Source organism: Myotis lucifugus, unplaced genomic scaffold (assembly GCF_000147115.1).
Source record: "Myotis lucifugus unplaced genomic scaffold, Myoluc2.0 scaffold_640, whole genome shotgun sequence".
Taxonomy (NCBI): domain Eukaryota; kingdom Metazoa; phylum Chordata; class Mammalia; order Chiroptera; family Vespertilionidae; genus Myotis; species Myotis lucifugus.
Window position 1 is genome coordinate 1 of NW_005871688.1, and position 21,981 is coordinate 21,981.

Genomic DNA, 21,981 nt, shown 5'->3' on the forward strand with positions numbered 1-21,981 from the left:
ATAGTAATATGATCAGTATTCTCTTTATTTAGTCGGTTTGATACTCAAATTCTGATCTGTATAAATGGCAATTCTTCATGTTTGAAAGAACTTTCTTCAGAAAAACATCTAGTCAGTTAGCCAGAATTGTAACATTATCATTATCTTGTCATTTCACAGCTTTATACCTCTAATCTCGGTGTTTGAACAAGGCCTTAACGAAGGTATGGCTGTTTTTCCTTGTATTTCAAGGGTTTTAACACGTTTCTAATCATTTCCATGTACAATCATTGTGTGTTTTAAGAGTTTTACCAACATGAGAAATTTTTCTTAGAAATATATACATGAATCTTCAGGATTTAAATTGCTTCTTTCAAAAAAACTCCAGCCAATTCAGCCAAAATAAGAAATAGGAACAGTATTCTCTTTATTTAAAGGCTTCATACACAAATTCTGATCTCTATAAATGGCAATTCTTCATGTTTGAAGAACTTTCTTCAGAAAAACATCTTGTCAGTTAGCCAGAATTGTAACATTGTCAGTAATCTTGTCATTTCACAGCTTTATACTTCTAATCTCGGTGTTTGAACAAGGCCTTAATGAAACTATGGTTGTATTTACTTGTATTTCAAGGGTTTTCACACGTTTCTAATCATTTCCATGAACAATCATTGTTTGTCTTAAGAGTTTTACCAACATGAGACAGTTTTCTTAGAAATATATACATGAATCTTCAGGATTTAAACTGCTTCTTTCAAAAAACTCCAGGCAATTCAGCCAAAATAGTAAATATGCACGGTATTCTCTTTATTTAAAGGCTTCATACACAAATTCTTAGCTCTATAAATGGGAATTCTTCATGTTTGAAAGAACTTTCTTCAGAAAAACGCCAGGTAAGTAAGCCAGAATTGTAACATTATCAGTAATGTCGTCATTATACAGGCTTTATACCTTTAATCTCTGTGTTTGAACTGGGCCTTAACGACAGTATGGCTGTATTTACTTGTATTTCAAGGGTTTTCACACGTTTCTAATCATTTCCATGTACAATCATTGTGTATTTTAAGTGTTTTACCAACATGAGACAGTTTTCTTAGAAATATATGCATGAATCTTCAGGATTTAAACTGCTTCATTCAAAACACTCCAGCCAATTCAGCCAAAATAGTAAATATGAACAGTATTCTCTTTATTTAAAGGCTTCATACACAAATTATGAGGTCTTTAAATAGCACTTCTTCCTTTTTGAAAGAACTTTCTTCAGATAAACATCAAGTCATTTAGCCAGAATTGTAACATTATCAGTAATCTTGTCATTTCACAGGTTTATACCTCTAATCTCAGTGTTTGAAAAGGCCTTAACTAAAGTATGGCTGTATTTACTTGTATTTCAAGGGTTTTCACATGTTTCTTATCATTTCCATGTACAATCATTGTGTATTTTAAGAGTTTTACCAAAATGAGACAGTTTTTTTAGAAATATGTACATGAATCTTCAGGATTTTAACTGCTTCATTCAAAACACTCCAGCCAATTCAGCCAAAATAGTAAATATGAACAGTATTCTCTTCATTTAAAGGCTTTATACACAAATTCTGAGCTTTATAAACAGCAATTCTTAATGTTTGAAAGAACTTTCCTAGGAAAAACACCATGTAAAGTAGCCGGAATTGTAAATATTATCAGCACTCTCCTCATTTCACAGCTTTCTACCTCTAATCTCGGTGATTGAACAATGCCATAAAGATAGAACGGCTCTACTTACTAGTATTTCAAGTGTTTCTTAGATGTTTCTAATCATTTCCCAGGACTGCCTTTGTGTATTTTAAGTGTTTTCCAAAATTATTCAGTTTTCCTAGAAGTTTATGAATGAATCTTCAAGATATAAACTATGTCATTCAGAAAACGCCAGCCAATTCAGCCTCAATTGTAAATATAAACAGTATTCTCTCCATTTAACGGCTTTATACACAAATTCTGAGCTTTATAAACGGCAATTCTTAATGTTTGAAAGCACTTTCTTTGGAAAAACACCATGTAAAGTAGCCGGAATTGTAAACATTACCAGTACTCTCATCATTTCACAGCTTTCTACCTCTAATCTCCGCTATTGAACATGGCCATAAAGATAGAACAGCTCTATTTACTAGTATTTCAAGTGTTTCTTACATGTTTCTAATCATTTCCCTGGACTACCTTTGTGTACTTTAAAGGTTTTACCAAAATCATTCAGTTTTCATGGAAGTTTATACATGAATCTTCAGGATATAAACTCTGTGTTCAGAAAACGCCAGCCAATTCAGCCTGTATTGCAAATATAATCAGTATTCTCTTCATTTAACGGTTTTATACACAAATTCTGAGCTTTATAAACAGCAATTCTTAATGTTTGAAAGAACTTTCCTAGGAAAAAAACCACGTAAAGTAGCCGGATTTGTAAACATTATTAGTACTCTCATCATTTCACAGCTTTCTACCTCTAATCTCGGTGATTGAACATTGCCATAAATATAGAACGGCTCTACTTACTAGTATTTCAAGTGTTTCTTAGATGTTTCTAATCATTTCCCAGGACTACCTTTGTGTATTTTAAGTGTTTTCCAAAAATATTCAGTTTTCCTAGAAGTTTATGTATGAATCTTCAAGATATAAACTATGTCATTCAGAAAACGCCAGCCAATTCAGCCTCAATTGTAAATATAAACAGTATTCTCTACAATTATCGGATTTATACACAAATTCTGAGCTCTAGAAACAGCAATTCTTAATATTTGATAGCACTTTCTAGGAAAAACACCATGTAAAGTAGCCGGAATTTTAAACATTATCAGTACTCTCGTCATTTCACAGCTTTCTACCTCTAATCTCGGTGATTGTACTCGGCCATAAAGAGAACGGCTCTATTTACACTTGGGTTGCGGGTGAATTTCCCGCCAAAATATAAGATGGCGCGTTAAAATGCCTATATCTTTTGAAGTATGGGTTCGATTGAAATGAAATATTTGGTAATACGCAGTTACAATCGGCCCGAGTTTACACGTTTCCCGCACTCCACCTGCAAATCTATATGAACCGAGTTTAAGACGGCTCCCGCGGAGTACGCGGAATTCACGCGAGCCGACTTAACTCGTTTCCCGCAACCCAAGTGTTTACTAGTATTTCAAGTATTTCTTACATGTTTCTAATCATTTCCCAGGACTACCGTTGTGTATTTTAAGGTTTTTCCAAAATTATTCAGTTTTCCTAGAAGTTTATACATGAATCTTCAGGATATAAACTGTGTCATTCAAAAACGCCAGCCAATTCAGCCTCAGTTGTAGATATAAACAGTATTCTCTTCATTTTGCGGCTTTATACACAAAGTCTGAGCTTTATAAACGGCAATTCTTAATGTTTGAAAGCACTTTCTTTGGAAAAACACCATCTAAAATAGCCGGAATTGTAAACATTATCAGTACTCGCATCATTTCACAGCTTTCTACCTCTAATCTCCGCTATTGAACACGGCCATAAAGATAGAACGGCACTACTTACTAGTGTTTCAAGTGTTCCTTACATGTTTCTAATCATTTCCCAGTACTACCTTTGTGTACTTTAAGGGTTTACCAAAATTATTCAGTTTTCTTAGAAGTTTATACATGAATATTCAGGATATAAACTGTGTCATTCAGAAAACGCCAGCCAATTCATCCTCCATTGTAAATATAAACAGTATTCTCTTCATTTAACGGCTTTGTACACAAATTCTGAGCTCTAGAAACAGCAATTCTTAATATATGATAGCACTTTCCTAGAAAAAACACCATGTAAAGTAGCCGGAATTGTAAACATTATCAGTACTGTCATCATTTCACAGCTCTCTACCTCTAATCTCCGCTATTGAACACGGCCATAAAGATAGAACAGCAATATTTACTAGTGTTTAAACTGTTCCTTACATGTTTCTAATCATTTCCCAGTACTACCTTTGTGTACTTTAAGGGTTTTACCAAAATTATTCAGTTTTCTTAGAAGTTTATACATGAATCTTCAGATATAAACTGTGTCATTGAGAAAACGCCAGCCAATTCAGCCTCAATTGTATATATAAACAGTATTCTCTCCATTTAACGGATTTATACACAAATTCTGAGCTCTAGAAAACGCAATTCTTAATATTTGATAGCACTTTCCTAGGAAAAACACCATGTAAAGTAGCCGGAATTTTAAACATTATCAGTACTCTCGTCATTTCACCTTTTTCTACCTCTAATCTTGGTGATTGAACACGGCCATAAAGAGAGAACGGCTCTATTTACTAGTATTTCAAGTGTTTCTTAAATGTTTCTAATCATTTCCCAGGACTACTGTTGTGTATTTTCAGGTTTTTCCAAAATTATTCACTTTTCCTAGAAGTTTATACATGAATCTTCTGGATATAAACTGTGTCATTCAAAAACGCCAGCCAAGTCAGCCTCAGTTGTAAATATAAACAGTATTCTCTTCATTTTGTGGCTTTATTCACAAATTCTGAGCTTTATAAACGGCAATTCTTAATGTTTGAAAGCACTTTCTTTGGAAAAACACCATCTAAAGTAGCCGGAATTGTAAACATTAGCAGTACTCTCATCATTTCACAGCTTTCTACCTCTAATCTCCGCTATAGAACACGGCCATAAAGAGAGAACAGCTCTATTTACTAGTATTTCAAGTGTTTCTTACATGTTTCTAATCATTTCCCTGGACTACCTTTGTGTATTTTAATAGTTTTACCAAAATTAGTCAGTTTTCCTAGAAGTATATAAAAGAATTTTCAGGATTTAAACTGTGTCTTTCAGATAACGTCAGCCAATTCAGCCTCAATTGTAAATATAAACAGTATTCCCTATATTTAAAAGCTTTATACACAAATTCTGAGCTTTGTAAATGGCAATCCTTAATGTTTGAAAGCACGTTCTTTGGAAAAACACCTTCTAAAAGTAGCCAGAATTTTAAACATTATCAGTACTCTCGTCATTTCACCTTTTTCTTCCTCTAATCTCATTGATTGAACACGGCCATAAAGATAGAATGGCACTATTTACTAGTGTTTCAAATGTTCCTTACATGTTTCTAATCATTTCCCAGTACTACCTTTGTGTACTTTAAGGGTTTTACCAAAATTATTCAGTTTTCATGGAAGTTTATACATGAATCTTCAGGATATAAACTCTGTCATTCAGAAAATGCCAGCCAATTCAGCCTCCATTGTAAATATAAACAGTATTCTCTCCATTTAACGGCTTTATACACAAATTCTGAGCTCTAGAAACAGCAATTGTTAATATATGATAGCACTTTCCTAGAAAAAACACCATGTAGAGTAGCCGGAATTGTAAACATTAGCAGTACTCTCATCATTTCACAGCTTTCTACCTCTAATCTCTGCTATTGAACACGGCCATAAAGATAGAACAGCTCTATTTACTAGTATTTCAAGTGTTTCTTACATGCTGCTATTCATTTCCCGGGACTATCTTTGTGTCTTTTAAGGATTTTACCAAAATTAGACAGTTTTCTTACAAGTATATACATGAATCTTAAGGATTTAAACTAGTCATTCAGAAAACGCCAGCCAATTCAGCCTGTATTGTAAATATAAACAGTATTCTCTTCATTTAACGGCTTTATACACAAATTCTGAGCTTTATAAACAGCAATTCTTAATGTTTGAAAGAACTTTCCTAGGAAAAACACCATGTAAAGTAGCCGGAATTGTAAACATTATCAGTACTCTCATCATTTCACAGCTTTCTACCTCTAATCTCGGTGATTGAACAATGCCATAAAGATAGAACGGCTCTACTTACTAGTATTTCAAGTGTTTCTTAGATGTTTCTAATCATTTCCCAGGACTACCTTTGTGTATTTTAAGTGTTTTCCAAAATTATTCAGTTTTCCTAGAAGTTTATGAATGAATCTTCAAGATATAAACTATGTCATTCAGAAAACGCCAGCCAATTCAGCCTCAATTGTAAATATAAACAGTATTCTCTCCAATTATCGGATTTATACACAAATTCTGAGCTCTAGAAACAGCAATTCTTAATATTTGATAGCACTTTTCTAGGAAAAACACCATGTAAAGTAGCCGGAAGTTTAAACATTATCAGTACTCTCGTCATTTCACAGCTTTCTACCTCTAATCTCGGTTATTGTACACGGCCATAAAGAGAACGGCTCTATTTACTAGTATTTCAAGTGTTTCTTACATGTTTCTAATCATTTCCCAGGACTACTGTTGTGTATTTTCAGGTTTTTCCAAAATTATTCACTTTTCCTAGAAGTTTATACATGAATCTTCTGGATATAAACTGTGTCATTCAAAAACGCCAGCCAATTCAGCCTCAGTTGTAGATATAAACAGTATTCTCTTCATTTTGCGGCTTTATACACAAAGTCTGAGCTTTATAAACGGCAATTCTTAATGTTTGAAAGCACTTTCTTTGGAAAAACACCATCTAAAATAGCCGGAATTGTAAACATTATCAGTACTCGCATCATTTCACAGCTTTCTACCTCTAATCTCCGCTATTGAACACGGCCATAAAGATAGAACGGCACTACTTACTAGTGTTTCAAGTGTTCCTTACATGTTTCTAATCATTTCCCAGTACTACCTTTGTGTACTTTAAGGGTTTACCAAAATTATTCAGTTTTCTTAGAAGTTTATACATGAATCTTCAGGATATAAACTGTGTCATTCAGAAAACGCCAGCCAATTCATCCTCCATTGTAAATATAAACAGTATTCTCTTCATTTAACGGCTTTGTACACAAATTCTGAGCTCTAGAAACAGCAATTCTTAATATATGATAGCACTTTCCTAGAAAAAACACCGTGTAAAGTATCCGGAATTGTAAACATTAGCAGTACGCTCATCATTTCACAGCTTTCTACCTCTAATCTCCGCTATTGAACACTGCCATAAAAATAGAACAGCTCTATTTACTAGTATTTCAAGTGTTTCTTACATGCTGCTATTCATTTCCCGGTACTATCTTTGTGTCTTTTAAGGATTTTACCAAAATTAGACAGTTTTCTTACAAGTATATACATGAATCTTAAGGATTTAAACTAGTCATTCAGAAAATGCCAGACAATTCATCTCAATTGTAAATATAAACTGTATTCTCTTCATTTAACGGCTTTATCCACAAATTCTGAGCTCTAGACACAGCAATTCTTAATGTTTGAAAGCACTTCCTTCGGAAAAAAACCATCTAAAGCAGCCGGAATTGTAAAAATTATCAGTAATCTTGTCATTTCCCATCTTTCTACCTTTAATCTCTGTGATTGAACACGGCCATAAAGATAGAACGGCTCCATTTACTAGTATTTCAAGTGTTTCTTAGATGTTTCTAATCATTTCCTGGGACTATCCTTGTGGATTTTAAGAATTTTAAAAAATTAGTCAGTTTTCTTAGAATTTTACACTTGAAATCAGGATTTAAACTGTGTCATTCCGAAAACGCCAGCCAATTCAGCCTCAATTCTAAATATAAACAGTATTCTCTTCATTTAACTGCTTTATACACAAATTATGAGCTTTATAAACAGCAATTCTTAATGTTTGAAAGCACTTTCCTAGGAAAAACACCATGTAAAGTAGCTGGAATTGTAAACATTATCAGTACTCTCGTCATTTAACAGCTTTCTGCCTCTAATCTCGGTGATTGAACACGGCCCAAATGATAGAACGGCTCTATTTACTACTATTTCAAGTGTTTCTTACATGTTTCTAATCATTTCCCAGGACTACTGTTGTGTACTTTAACAGTTTGACCAACATTAGTCAGTTCTCTTAGAAGTATATAAAAGAATTTTCAGGATGTAAAATGTGTCATTCAGAAAACGCCAGCCAATTCGGCCTCAATTGTAAATATAAAAAGTATTCCCTTCCTTTAATGGCTTTATACACAAATTCTGAGCTTTATAAACAGAAATTCTTAATGTTTGAAAGACTTTCTTCGGAAAAACACCATCTAATGTAGCTGGAATTGTAAACATTATCAGTACTCTCGTCATTTCACCTTTTTCTACCTCTAATATCGGTGATTCAACACGGCCATAAAGATAGAACAGTTTATTTACTAGTATTTCAAGTGATTCTTACATGTTTCTAAATCATTTATGGGAATTTCTTTGTGTATTTTAAGAGTTTTACCAAAATTAGTCAGTTTTTTTAGAAGTATATAAAAGAATTTTCAGGATTTAAACTGTGTCATTTAGAAAACGCCCGCCAATTCGGCCTAAATTGTAAATATAAACTGTATTCTGTTCATTTAACAGATTTATACACAAATTGTGAGCTTTATAAACAGCAATTCTTAATGTTTGAAAGCACTTTCCTAGGAAAAACACCATGTAAAGTAGCTGGAATTGTAAACATTATCAGTACTCTCGTCATTTCACAGCTTTCTGCCTCTAATCTCGGTGATTGAATATTTCCATAGAGACAGAACGGCTCTATTTACTAGTATTTCAAGTGTTTCTTACATGTTTCTAATCATTTCCCAGGACTATCTTTGTGTATTTTAAGAGTTTTACTAAAATTAGACAGTTTTCTTATAAGTATATATATGAATCTTAAGGATTTAAACTAGTCATTCAGAAAATGCCAGACAATTCATCTTCAATTGTAAATATAAACTGTATTGTCTTCATTTAATGGCTTTATCCACAAATTCTGAGCTCTAGAAACAGCAATTCTTAATGTTTGAAAGCACTTTCTTCGGAAAAACACCATCTAAAGTAGCCAGAATTGTAAACAATAGCAGTACTCTCGTCATTTCACAGCTTTCTACCTCTAATCTCAGTGATTGAAGATACAACGGCTCTATTTACTAGTATTTCAAGTGTTTCTTACATGTTCTAATCATTTCCCGATACTACCTATGTGTATGTTAAGAGTTTTACCAAAATTAGTAAGTTTTCTTACAATCCTGAAATGAATCTTCAGGATATAAACTGTGTCATTCAGAAAACACCAGCCAATTCAGCCTCAATTGTAAATATCAACAGTATTCTGTTCATTTAATTCCTTTATACACAAATTCGGAGCTCTAGAACCAGCAATTCTTTAATATTTAAAAGCGCTTTCTTTGGAAAAACACCATCTAAAGTAGCAGGAATTGTAAACATTATCAGTATTCTCATCATTTCACAGCTTTCTACCTCTATTCTCAGTGATTGAACACGGCGATAAAGATTGAACAGCTCTATTTACTAGTATTTCAAGTTTTTCTTACATGTTTCTAATCATTTCCCGAGACTAACTTTGTGTATTTTAAGAATTTTACAAAAATTAGTCAGTTTTCTTAGAATTTTATACTTCAATCTTCAGGATTTAAACTGTGTCATTCCAAAAACGCCAGCCAATCCAGCCTCAATTGTAAATATAAACAGTATTCTCTTCATTTAACGGCTTTATACACAAATTCAGATCTCTCAGAAAAGCAATTCTTAATGTTTGAAAGCACTTTATTAGGAAAAACACCATGTAATGTTGCCGGAATTGTAAACATTATCAGTACTCTTAGACATTTTCCTTAGAAGTATATAATTGAGTCTGTAGGACTTAAACCACTTCATTCAAAAAACGCCAGCCATTTCAGCCTCTCTTGTAAATATAAACAGTATTCTCCTCATTTAAAGGCTTTATACACACATTCGGAGCTCTTTAAACAGTAATTCTTAATGTTTGAAAGCACTTTCTTCAGAAAAACGCCATGGAAAGTAGCCAGAATTGTAAACATTATCAGTATTCTCGACACTTCACAGCTTTCTACCTCTAATCTCGGTGATTGAAAATGGCCATAACGATATTATGGTTGTATTTCCTTGTATTTCAAGTGTTTCTTACAAGTTTCTAATCATTTCCATGGATTATCATTGCGTATTTTAAGAGTTTTACCAAAATTAGACAGTTTTCTTAGAAGTATATACATGAATCTTCAGGATTTAAACAGTTTCATTCAAATAACACCAGCCAATTCAGCATAAATTGTAAATATAAACAGTATTCTCTTCCTTTAAAGGCTTTATACACAAATTCTGACCACTATAAACAGGAATTCTTAATGTTTGAAAGCACTTTCTTGTGAAAACGCCCCGTAAAGTAGCCTGAATTGTAAACATTTTCAGTATTCTTGTCACTTCACAGCTTTCTACCTCTAATCTCAGTGATTGACTGAGGCCATAAAGATAGCATGGCTCTATTTACGTGTATTTCTTTTTTTTTTAATTAAATCTTTATTGTTCAGATTATTACATTTCTTCCTCTTTTTTTCCCCCATGACTCCCCTCCTTCCAGCTCCCACCCCACCCTCCGCCCTCACTCCCCACCCATTGTGTTCATCCATAGGTGCACGATTTTTGTCCAGTCTCTTCCCGCATCTCCCACACCCCTTTTACCCCCAAGAATAGTCAGTCCATTCCCTTTCTATTCCCTGATTCTATTATAATCACCAGTTCATTCTGTACATCAGGTTATTTATTCACTTGATTCTTAGATTCATTTGTTGATAGATGCATATTTGTTGTTCATAGTTTGTATCTTTACCTTTTTCTTCTTCTTCCTCTTCTTAAAGGATACCTTTCAGCATTTCATATAATACTGGTTTGGTGGTGATGAACTCCTTTAGCTTTTCCTTATCTGTGAAGCTCTTTATCTGACCTTCAATTCTGAATGATAGCTTTGCTGGATAAAGTAATCTTGGTTGTAGGTTCTTGCTATTCATCACTTTGAATATTTCTTGCCACTCCCTTCTGGCCTGCAAAGTTTCTGTTGAGAAAACAGCTGACAGTCGTATGGGTATTCCCTTGTAGGTAACTGAGTTTCTTTCTCTTGCTGCTTTTAAGATTCTCTCTTTGTCTTTTGCTCTTGGCATTTTAATTATGATGTGTCTTGGTGTGGTCCTCTTTGGATTCCTTTTGTTTGGGGTTCTCTGCGCTTCCTGGACTTGGAAGTCTATTTCTTTCACCAGGTGGGGGAAGTTTTATGTCATTATTTCTTCAAATAGGTTTTCAATATCTTGCTCTCTCTCATATTCTGGTACCCCTATAATTCTGATGTTGGTACGTTTGAAGCTGTCCCAGAGGCTCCTTACACTATCTTCGTATTTTTGGGTTCTTTTTTCATTTTGCTTTTCCGGTTGGGTGTTTCTCGCTTCTTCACATTTCAAATCTTTGGCTTGATTCTTGCGCTCCTCTGGTTTGCTGTTGGGAGTCTGTATAATATTCTTTATTTCAGTCAGTGTATGCTTACTTTCTAGATGGTCCTTTATCAGACCATCGAGGGTCTCATTAGATTTCCTGTACAACTCATCAAGTTTATCGACAGACTCTAGAAGCCTCTTGAGAGACCTCAAAAGTGTGGTTCTGAACTCAATATCCTCCCTTGATAGTTTTGTCCTTTTTCTTTGTCTCCGCATTTTTTACGCTTTCTTGGTACACCCCCTAGTGGTCTTTGTTGTAGTTAAGCCTTGATTGTTATAGTTAATACTAGAGGGATTTGACCTCCAGGTCGACTGGCTGTGCTAATCTAGCCTTTGCCTGAGGCTATCCGGCAAATGGCTCTGTGCAGGGCTTGGGCGGGGCGGGTCCCACGGGATCAACAGGGTGGAGGAGGGAGCAGTTATGGCTGCTCTCAGGCCGTCCCCAGGGGCTCTGCCTCTCTGTCCCAGCAACAGCTGCAAACCTCGGAGGGATCGTAGCCAGACAGTCCTGCTTCTCCGGTTTGAGTCTGGGTCCCTAGAGACTCGCCCGGATCTGGAGCTCTGAGTTTGAGGCTCCCTCCGGATTGAAACAGAAAACCACGCCTTCAGCCACCAGCCCGCGCCGCGCGCACTCCGCACCTTAGTATTTCACTTCAGCACTGCGCCTCCTCTGATTCTCGGTTCCTCCTAGTTGTAGAACTTCCATTCAGCCAGCTTTCCTCTGGTTCTGGATGATGTCCGTTCCATCTTTTAGTTGTATTTTTGAAGCGGTTGTTAGATGCAGCAAACTCCAGCGTTAACCTATGCCGCCATCTTGGTTTCCCCTATTTACGTGTATTTCAAGTGCTTCTTACACGTTTCTAATCATTTCCCTTGACTATAATGGTGTATTTTAAAAGTTTTACCATAATTAGAGAGTTTTCTTAGAAGGATATACATGAATCTTTAGGATTTAAACTGATTCATTCAAAAAACGCCAGCCAATTCAGCCTCACATGTAAATATAAACAGTATTCTCCTCATTTAAAGGCTTTATAAACAAATTCTGAGCTCTTTAAACTGTAATTCTTAATGTTTGAAAGCACTTTCTTCAGAAAAACGCCATGAAAAGTAGCCAGAATTGTAAACATTATCAGTATTTTCGACACTTCACAACTTTCTACCTGTAATCTCGGTGATTGAACATGGCCATGAAGATAGCACGGCTCTATTTACGTGTATTTCAAGTGTTTCTTACACATTTCTAATCATTTCCCTTGACTATAATGGTGTATTTTAAAAGTTTTACCATAATTAGACAGTTTTCTTAGAAGGATATACACGAATCTTTAGGATTTAAACTGATTCATTCAAAAAACGCCAGCCAATTCAGCCTCACTTGTAAATATAAACAGTATTCTCCTCATTTAAAGGGTTATACAAAAATTCTGAGCTCTTTGAACTGCAATTCTTAATGTTTGAAAGCACATTCTTCAGAAAAACTGCAAGAAGAGTAACCGGAATTGTAAACATTATCAGTATTCTCATCACTTCACAGATTTCAACCTCTAACATCGGTGATTGAACACAGCCTTAAAGATAGAATGGTTGTATTTCCTTGTATTTCAAGTGTTTCTTACAAGTTTCTAATCATTTCCATGGACTATTATTGCGAATTTTAAGAGTTTTACCAAAATTAGACAGTTTTTTTAGGAGTATATACATGAATCTTCAGGAATTAAACAGTTTCATTCAAATAAGGCCAGCCAATTCAGCCTCAATTGCAAATATATACAATATTCTCTTCCTTTAAAGGATTTATACACAAATTCTGATCACTGTAAACAGAAATTCTTAATGTTTGAAAGCACTTTCTAGCCAAAACACCAAGTAAAGTTGCCCGAATTGTAAACATTATCAGTATTCTCGACACTTCACAGTTTTCTACATCTAATCTCGGTGATTGGACACGGCCATGAAGATAGCACGGCTCTATTTACGTGTATTTCAAGTGCTAATTACACGTTTCTAATCATTTCCCTAAACTATAATGGTGTCTTTTAAAAGTTTTCCCATAATTAGATAGTTTTCTTAGAAGGATATACATGAATCTTTAGGATTTAAACTGTTTCATTCAAAAAACACCAGCCAATTCAGCCTCACTTGTAAATATAAACAGTATTCTCTTCCTTAAAGGCTTTATACACAAATTCTGAACACATTAAAAAGGAATTCTTAATGGTTGAAAGCACGTTCTTGTGAAAACGCCAAGTAAAGTAGCAAGAATTGTAAACATTATCAATATTCTCCTCACTTCAGAGCTTTCTACCTCTAATCTCGATGATTGAACACAGCCATAAAGATAGCAGGGCTCTATTTAAGAGTATTTCCAGTGTTTCTTACAAGTTTCTAATCATTTCCATGGATTATCATTGCGTATTTTAAGAGTTTTACCAAAATTAGACCCTTTCCTTAGAAGTATATACATGAATCTTCAGGATTTAAACAGTTTCATTCAAATAACGCCATCCAATTAAGCCTAAATTGTAAATATAAACAGTATTCTCTTCCTTTAAAGGCTTTATACACAAATTCTGACCACTATAAACAGGAATTCTTAATGTTTGAAAGCACGTTCTTGTGAAAACGCCAAGTAAAGGAGGCTGACTTGTAAACATTTTCAGTATTCACATCACGTCACAGCTTGCTACCTCTAATCTCGGTGATTGAACACGACCATAAAGAAAGATCGGCTCTATTTACGTGTATTTCAAGTGTCTCTTACACATTTCTAATCATTTCCCTTGACTATAATGGTGTATTTTAAAAGTTTTACCATAATTAGACAGTTTTCTTAGAAGGATATACATGAATCTTTAGGATGTAAACTGATTCATTCAAAAAACACCAGCCAATTCAGCCTCACTTGTAAATAAAAACAGTATTATCCTCATTTAACGGCTTTATACAGAAATTCTGAAGTATTTGAACTGTAATTCTTACGGTCAGAAAAGACATTTTTTGGAAAAACTCCAAGTAAAGTAACCAGAATTATAAACATTATCAATATTCTCGTCACTTCAGAGCTTTCTACCTCTAATCTTGGTGATTGAACATGGCCATGAAGATAGCACGGCTCTATTTGCGTGTATTTCAAGTGTTTCTTACACATTTCTAATCATTTCCCTTGACTATAATGGTGTATTTTAAATGTATTACCATAATTAGACAGTTTTCTTAGAAGGATAAACATGAATCTTTAGGATGTAAACTGATTCATTCAAAAAACACCAGCCAATTCAGCCTCACTTGTAAATATAAACAGTATTCTCCTCATTTAAAGGCTTTATACAGAAATTCTGAGGTATTTGAACTGTAATTCTTACTGTTAGAAAGGACATTTTTTGGAAAAACCCCAAGTAAAGTAGCCGGAATTGTAAACATTATCAGTATTCTCATCACTTCACAGATTACAACCTGTAACCTCGGTGATTGAACACGGCCATAACGATAGTATGGCTGTATTTACTTGTATTTCAAGTGTTTCTTATAAGTTTGTAATCATTTCCATGGACTATCATTGCGTATTTTAAGAGGTTAACCATAATTAGACAGTTTTCTTAGAAGGATATACATGAAACATTAGGATTTAAACTGTTTCCTTCAACAAACACCAGCCAATTCATCCTCACTTGTAAATATAAACAGTATTCTCTTCCTTTAAAGGCTTTATACACAAATTCTGACCACTATAAACTGAAATTCTTAATGTTTGAAAGCACTTTCTTGGGAAAAAACCAAGTAAAGTAGCCTGAATTGTAAACATTATCAATATTCTCGTCACTTCAGAGCTTTCTACCTCTAATCTCGGTGATTGAACATGGCCATGAAGATAGCACGGCTCTATTTACGTGTATTTCAAGTGTTTCTTACAAGTTACTAATCATTTCCCTTGACTATAATGGTGTATTTTAAAAGTTTTACCATAATTAGACAGTTTTCTTAGAAGGATACACATGAAACATTAGGATTTAAACTGTTTCCTTCAACAAACACCAGCCAATTCATCCTCACCTGTAAATATAAACAGTATACTCTTCCTTTAAAGGCTTTATACACAAATTCTGACCACTATAAACAGGAATTCTTAATGGTTGAAAGCACGTTATTGTGAAAACGCCAAGTAAAGTAGCTGGAATTGTAAACATTATCAATATTCTCATCACTTCAGAGCTTTCTCCCTCTAATCTCAGTGATTATAATTGTGTATTTTAAAAGTTTTACCATAATTAGACAGTTTTCTTAGTAGGATATACATGAATCTTTAGGATGTAAACTGATTCATTCAAAAAACGCCAGCCAATTCAGCCTCACTTGTAAATATAAACAGTATTCTCTCCTTTAAAGGCTTTATACACAAATTTGACCACTATAAACAGGAATTCTTAATGTTTGAAAGCACGTTCTTTGAAAACGCCAAGTAAAGTAGCGGGAATTGTAAACATTTTCAGTAATCTCGTCACTTCACAGCTTTCTACCTCTAATCTCAGTGATTGAACAAGGCCATAAAGATAGCTCGGCTCTATTTCCAACTATTTCAAGTGTTTCTTACACGTTTCTAATCATTTCCCTTGACTCTAATGGTGTATTTTTAAAGTTTTACCAAAATTTGACAGTTTTCTTAGAAATATATACATGAATCTTCAGGATTTAAACAGTTTCATTCAAAAAAAGCCAGCCAAGTCAGCCTCACTTGTAAATATAAACAGTATTCTCCTCATTTAAAGGCTTTATACACAAATTCTGAGCTCTTTAAACTGCAATTCTTAATGTTTGAAAGCACATTCTTCGGAGAAAGACCAAGTAAAGTATCCAGAATTATAAACATTATCAGTATTCTCATCACTTCACAGATTTCTACATCTCATCTCGGTGATTGAACAGGGACATAAAGATAGCACGGCTCTATTTACGTGTATTTCAAGTGTTTCTTACACATTCCTAATCATTTCCATGAACTATCATTGCGTATTTTAAGAGTTTTACCAAAAATAGACAGTTTTTTTAGAAGTATATACTTGAATCTTCAGGATTTATACTGTTTCATTCAAAAAAGGCCAGCCAATTCAGCCTCACTTGTAAATATATAAACAGTGTTCTCCTTTTAAAGGCTTTATGCACAAATTCTGAGCTCTTTAAACTGCAATTCTTAATGTTTGAAAGCACATTCTTCGGAAAAAGGCCAAGTAAATTAGCCTGAATTGTAAACATTATCAGTATTCTCATCACTTCAGAGCTTTGTACTTCTAATCTCGGTGATTGAACATGGCCACGTAATTCGCACGGCTCTATTTAATTCTATTTCAAGTGTTTCTAACATTTTTCTAATCATTTCCCTTGACTATAATGGTGTATTTTAAAAGTTTTACCAAAATTTGACACTTTTCTTTGAAGTATATACATGAATATTCAGGATTTAATCTGTTTCATTCAAAAAAAGCCAGCCAATTCAGCCTCACTTTTAAATATAAACAGGATTCTCTTCATTTAAAGGCTTTATACACAAATGCTGAGCTCTTTAAACTGCAATTCTTAATATTTGAAAGCACATTCTTCGGAAAAAGGCCAAGTAAAGTAGCCGGAATTGTAAACATTTTTAATATTCTCGTCACCTCACAATTTTTCACTTCTAATATCGCTGATTGAACAAGGCCATAATGATAGCACAGCTCTATTTACGTGCATTTCAAGTGTAAATTACACAATTCTAAGCATTTCCCTTGACTATATTTGTGTATTTTAAAAGTTTTACCATAATTAAACAGTTTTCTTAGAAGGATATACATGAATCTTTAGGATTTAAATTGTTTCATTCAAAAAACACCAGCCAATTCAGCCTCACTTGTAAATATAAACAGTTTTCACCTCATTTAAAGGCTTATACAAAAATTCTGACCTTTTTGAACTGCAATTCTTAATGTTTGAAAGCACATTCATTGGAAAAACGCCAAGTAAATTACCCAGAACTGTAAACATTATTAATATTCTCGTCACTTCACAGCTTTCTACCTCTAATCTCGGTGATTGAACACAGCCACGAAAATAGCACGGCTCTATTTACTTCTATTTCAAGTGTTTTTTACACATTTCTAATCATTTCCCTTGACTATAGTGGTGTATTTTAAAAGTTTTACCAAAATTAGAGAGTGTTCTTAGAAGGATATACATGAATCTTTAGGATGTAAACTGTTTCATTTAAAAAAAGCCAGCCAATTCAGCCTCAATTGTAAATATAAACAGTATTCTCTTCATTTAAAAGCTTTGAACACAAATCCTGAACTCGATAAACAGAAATTCTTAATGTTTGAAAGCACGTTCTTGTGAAAACGCCAAGTAAAGTAGCCGGAATTGGAAACATTATCAGTATTCTCATCACTTCACAGATTTCAACCTCTAATCTCGGTGATTGAACATGGCCATGAAGATAGCACGGCTCTATTTATGTGTATTTCAAGTGGTTCTTACACATTTCTAATCATTTCCCTTGACTATAATGGTGTATTTTAAAAGTTTTACCATAATTAGACAGTTCTCTTAGTAGGATATACATGAATCTTTAGGATTTAAACTGCAAAAATTAAAAAACGCCAGCCAATTCAGCCTCACTTGTAAATATAAACAGTAATCTCCTCATTTAAAGGCTTTATACACAAATTCAGAGCTCTATAAACAGCAATTCTTAATGTTTGAAAGCACTTTCTTCAGAAAAATGCCAGTAAAGTAGCTGGAATTGTAAACATTATCAGTATTCTCATCACTTCACAGCTTTCTACCTCTAATCGCGGTGATTGTACACGGCCATAAAGATAGTATGGCTCTATTTACTTGTATTTCACGTGTTTCTTACCCGTTCATAATCATTTCCCGGGACTATCATTGTGTATTTTAAGAGTTTTACTACAATTAGACAGTTTTCTTAGAATATACATGAATATTCAGGATTTAAACTTTTTCATTCCAAAAACGCCAGCCAATTCAGCTTCAATTGTAAATATAAACAGTATTCTCCTTATTTAAATGCTTTATACACAAATTATGACCTATATAAATAGGAATTCTTAATGTCTTAAAGCACTTTCTTCTTAATAAAGGCAGGTAAATATCCAGAATGGGAAATATAATCAGTATTCTTGACATTTCACAGCCATCCAACTCTAATCTCGGTTATTGAACATGGCCCTAAAGATAGTATTGCTGTATTTACTTGTATTTCAAATGTTTCTTACACGTTCCTAATCATTTCCCAGGACTATCATTGTGTATTTTAAGAGTTTTACCACAATTATACAGTTTTCTTAGAAGTATATACATGAATCTTCAGGATTTAAACTGTTTAATTCAAAAAATGCCACCAATTCAGCCTCAATTGTGTATATAAACAGTATTCTCGTCATTTAAAGCCTTTATACACAAATTCTAAACACTATAAACAGGAATTCTTAAAGTTTTTAAGCACATTCTTTGGAAAACTCGAACTACTGTTGCCTGAATTGTAAACATTATGAGTATTCTCGTCATTTCACAGCTTTTACCTGTAATCTCAGTGATTGAACACAGTCATAGATATGTTACCTCTCTATTTACTTGAATTTCAAGTTTTTCTCACACTTTCCTAATCATTTCCAGGGAGTATCATTGTGTATTTTAAGAGTTTTACCACAACTGGAGAGATTTCTTAGCACTATAGACATGTATCTTCAGGATTTAAACTGTTTTGTTCAAAAAATGCCACCAATTCAACCTCAATTGTAAACATAAACAGTATTCTCGTCATTTAAAGGCTTTATACACAAATTCTGAACTTTGTAAACAGGAATTCTTAATGTTTGAAAGCACTTTCATCTGACAACGCCAACTTCTGTTGTCGGAATTATAAACATTATCAATATTCTTGTCATTTCACAGCTTTCTACCTGTATCCGGGTAATTGAACACGGCCATAGAGAAATTACGTGTCTATTCATTTGAATTTCAAGTGTTTCTTACACTTTCCTAATAATTTCCCAGGAGTATCATGTGTATTTTAAGAGTTTCACCACAATTAGACAGTTTCCTTAGCAGTATATACATGAATCTTCCGGATTTAAACTGTTTTATTCAAAAACAGCCTCCAATTTCCCCTCAATTGTAAATATAAACAGTATTCTCGTCATTTAAGGGTTTGTACACAAATTATGAGCTCTATTAACAGGAATTCTTAATGTTTGAAAGCACTTTCTTCTGAAAACGCCAAGTACGGTTTCTGGAATTGTAAACATTATCAGTATTCCCATCATTTCACAACTTTCTCTTATAATCCTGGTGATTGAACACGGCCATAGAGATATTCCGTCTCTATTTACTTGAATTTCAAGTGTTCCTTATAGGTTCCTAATCATTTCCCAGGAGTATCATTGTGTATTTTAAGAGTTTTACCACAATTATACAGTTTTCTTAGCAGTATATACATGAATCTTCAGGATTTAAACTGTTTTACTCAAAAAATGCCACCAATTCAGCCTCAATTGAAAATATTAACAGTATTCTCATCATTTAAAGGCTTTATACACAAATTCTGAGCTCAGTAAATAGGAATTCTGAATGTTTGAAAGCACTTTTCTTTGGAAAACACGAACTACTGTTGCCTGAATTGTAAACATTATCAGTATTCTCATCATTTCACAGCTTTCCACCTGTAATCTCGGTGATTGAACACAGCCATAGATATGTTACCTCTCTATTTACTTGAATTTCAAGTGTTTCTTACACATTCCTAATCATTTTCCAGGACTATCATTGTGTATTTTAAGAGTTTTACCACAATTAGGCCGTTTCCTTAGCAGTATATACATGAATCTTCGGGACATAAACTGTTTTATTCACCAACCGCCACCAATTCATCCTCAATTGTAAATATAAACAGTATTCTCATCATTTAAAGGCTTTTTATTAAAATTCTGAGCTCTATAAACAGGATTTCTGAATGTTTGAAAGCACTTTCTCCTGAAAACGCCAACTTTGTTGTCGGAATTATAAACATTATCAATAGTCGAGTCATTTCACTGCTTTCTACCTGTATCCAGGTGATTGAACACGGCCATAGAGATGTTTCCTCTCTATTTACTTGAATTTCAAGTGTTTCTCACACTTTCCGAACCATTTCCAGGGAGTATCATTGTGTATTTTAAGATTGTTACCACAATTAGTTTTCTTAGCAGTATATACATGTATCTGCAGGATTTAAACTGTATTATTCAAAAAACAGCAACAATTCAACCTCAATTTTAAATATAAACAGTATTCTCGTCATTTAAAGGGTTTATACACAAATTCTGAGCTTTGTAAACAGGAATTTTTAATGTTTGAAAGCAGTTTCTTCAGAAAACACCAACTAATGTAGCCGGAAATGTAAATATTATCAGTATTCTCGTCATTTCACAGCATTCTACCTGCAATCTCCGTGATTGAACACGGTCATAGAGATATTACGGCTCTATTTACTTGTGTTTCAAGTTTTTCTTCCACATTCCTAATTATTTCCCGCGACTATCATTGTGTATTTTAAGAGTTTTACCACAATTAGACAATTTCTAAGCAGTATATACATGAATCTTCAGGACTTAAACTGTTTTATTCAAAAAACACCAACCAATTAAGCCTCAATTGTAAATATAACCAGTACTCTATCATTTAAAGGCTTTATACACAAATTCTGAGCTTTGTAAACAGGAATTCTTAATGGTTGAAAGCACTTTCTTCTGAAAACGCTAATAATAGAGCCGGAATAGTAAATATAATCGGTATTGTCATCATTTCACACCTTTCTACCTGTAATCTCGGTGATTGAACATGGTCATAGAGATATTACGGCTCTATTTACCTGTATTTCAAGTATTTCTTACACATTCCTAATCATTTCCTGGGACTCTCATTGTGTATTCCAAGAGTTCTAACCACATTCAGAGAGTTTTCTTAGCCTTATACAAATGAATTCTTAAGTTTTAAACCACTTTATTCCAAAAACGCCAACCAATTAACCATCAATTGTAAATATAAACAGTATTCTCCTCATTTAAAGGCTTTATATACAAATTCTGAGCTCTATAAACTGGAATTCTTAATGGTTGAAACCACTTTCTTCTGAAAACCCCAACTAATGTAGCCGAAATTGTAAATATTATCTGTAGTCTCCTCATTTCTCAGCTTTCTACATGTAATCTTGGTGATTGAATATGGCCATAGAGATATTACGGCTTTATTTACTTGTATTTCAAGTGTTTCTTACACGTTCCTAATCATTTTCCGGGGCTATCATTTTGTATTTTAAGAGTTTTACCACAATTAGACCATTTTCCTAGCAGTATATACATGAATCTTCAGGATTTAAAGTATTTTACTCAAAAAACGCCAGCCAATTCAGCCTCACTTGTAAATATAAACAGTATTCTCCTCATTTAAAGGCTTTATACACAAATTCTGAGCTCTATAATCAGCAATTCTTAATGTATGAAAGCACTTTCTTCAGAAAAGTCCAACTAATATAGCCGAAATTGTAAATATTATCAGTATACTCATCATTTCACAGCTTTCTACCTGTAATCTCGGTGATTGAACACGTCCATAGAGATATTACAGCTCTATTTACTTTTATTTTAAGTATTTCTTACACATTCCTAATCATTTTCCGGGGCTATCATTTTGTATTTTAAGATTTTTACCACAATTTGACAGTTTTCATAGCTGTAT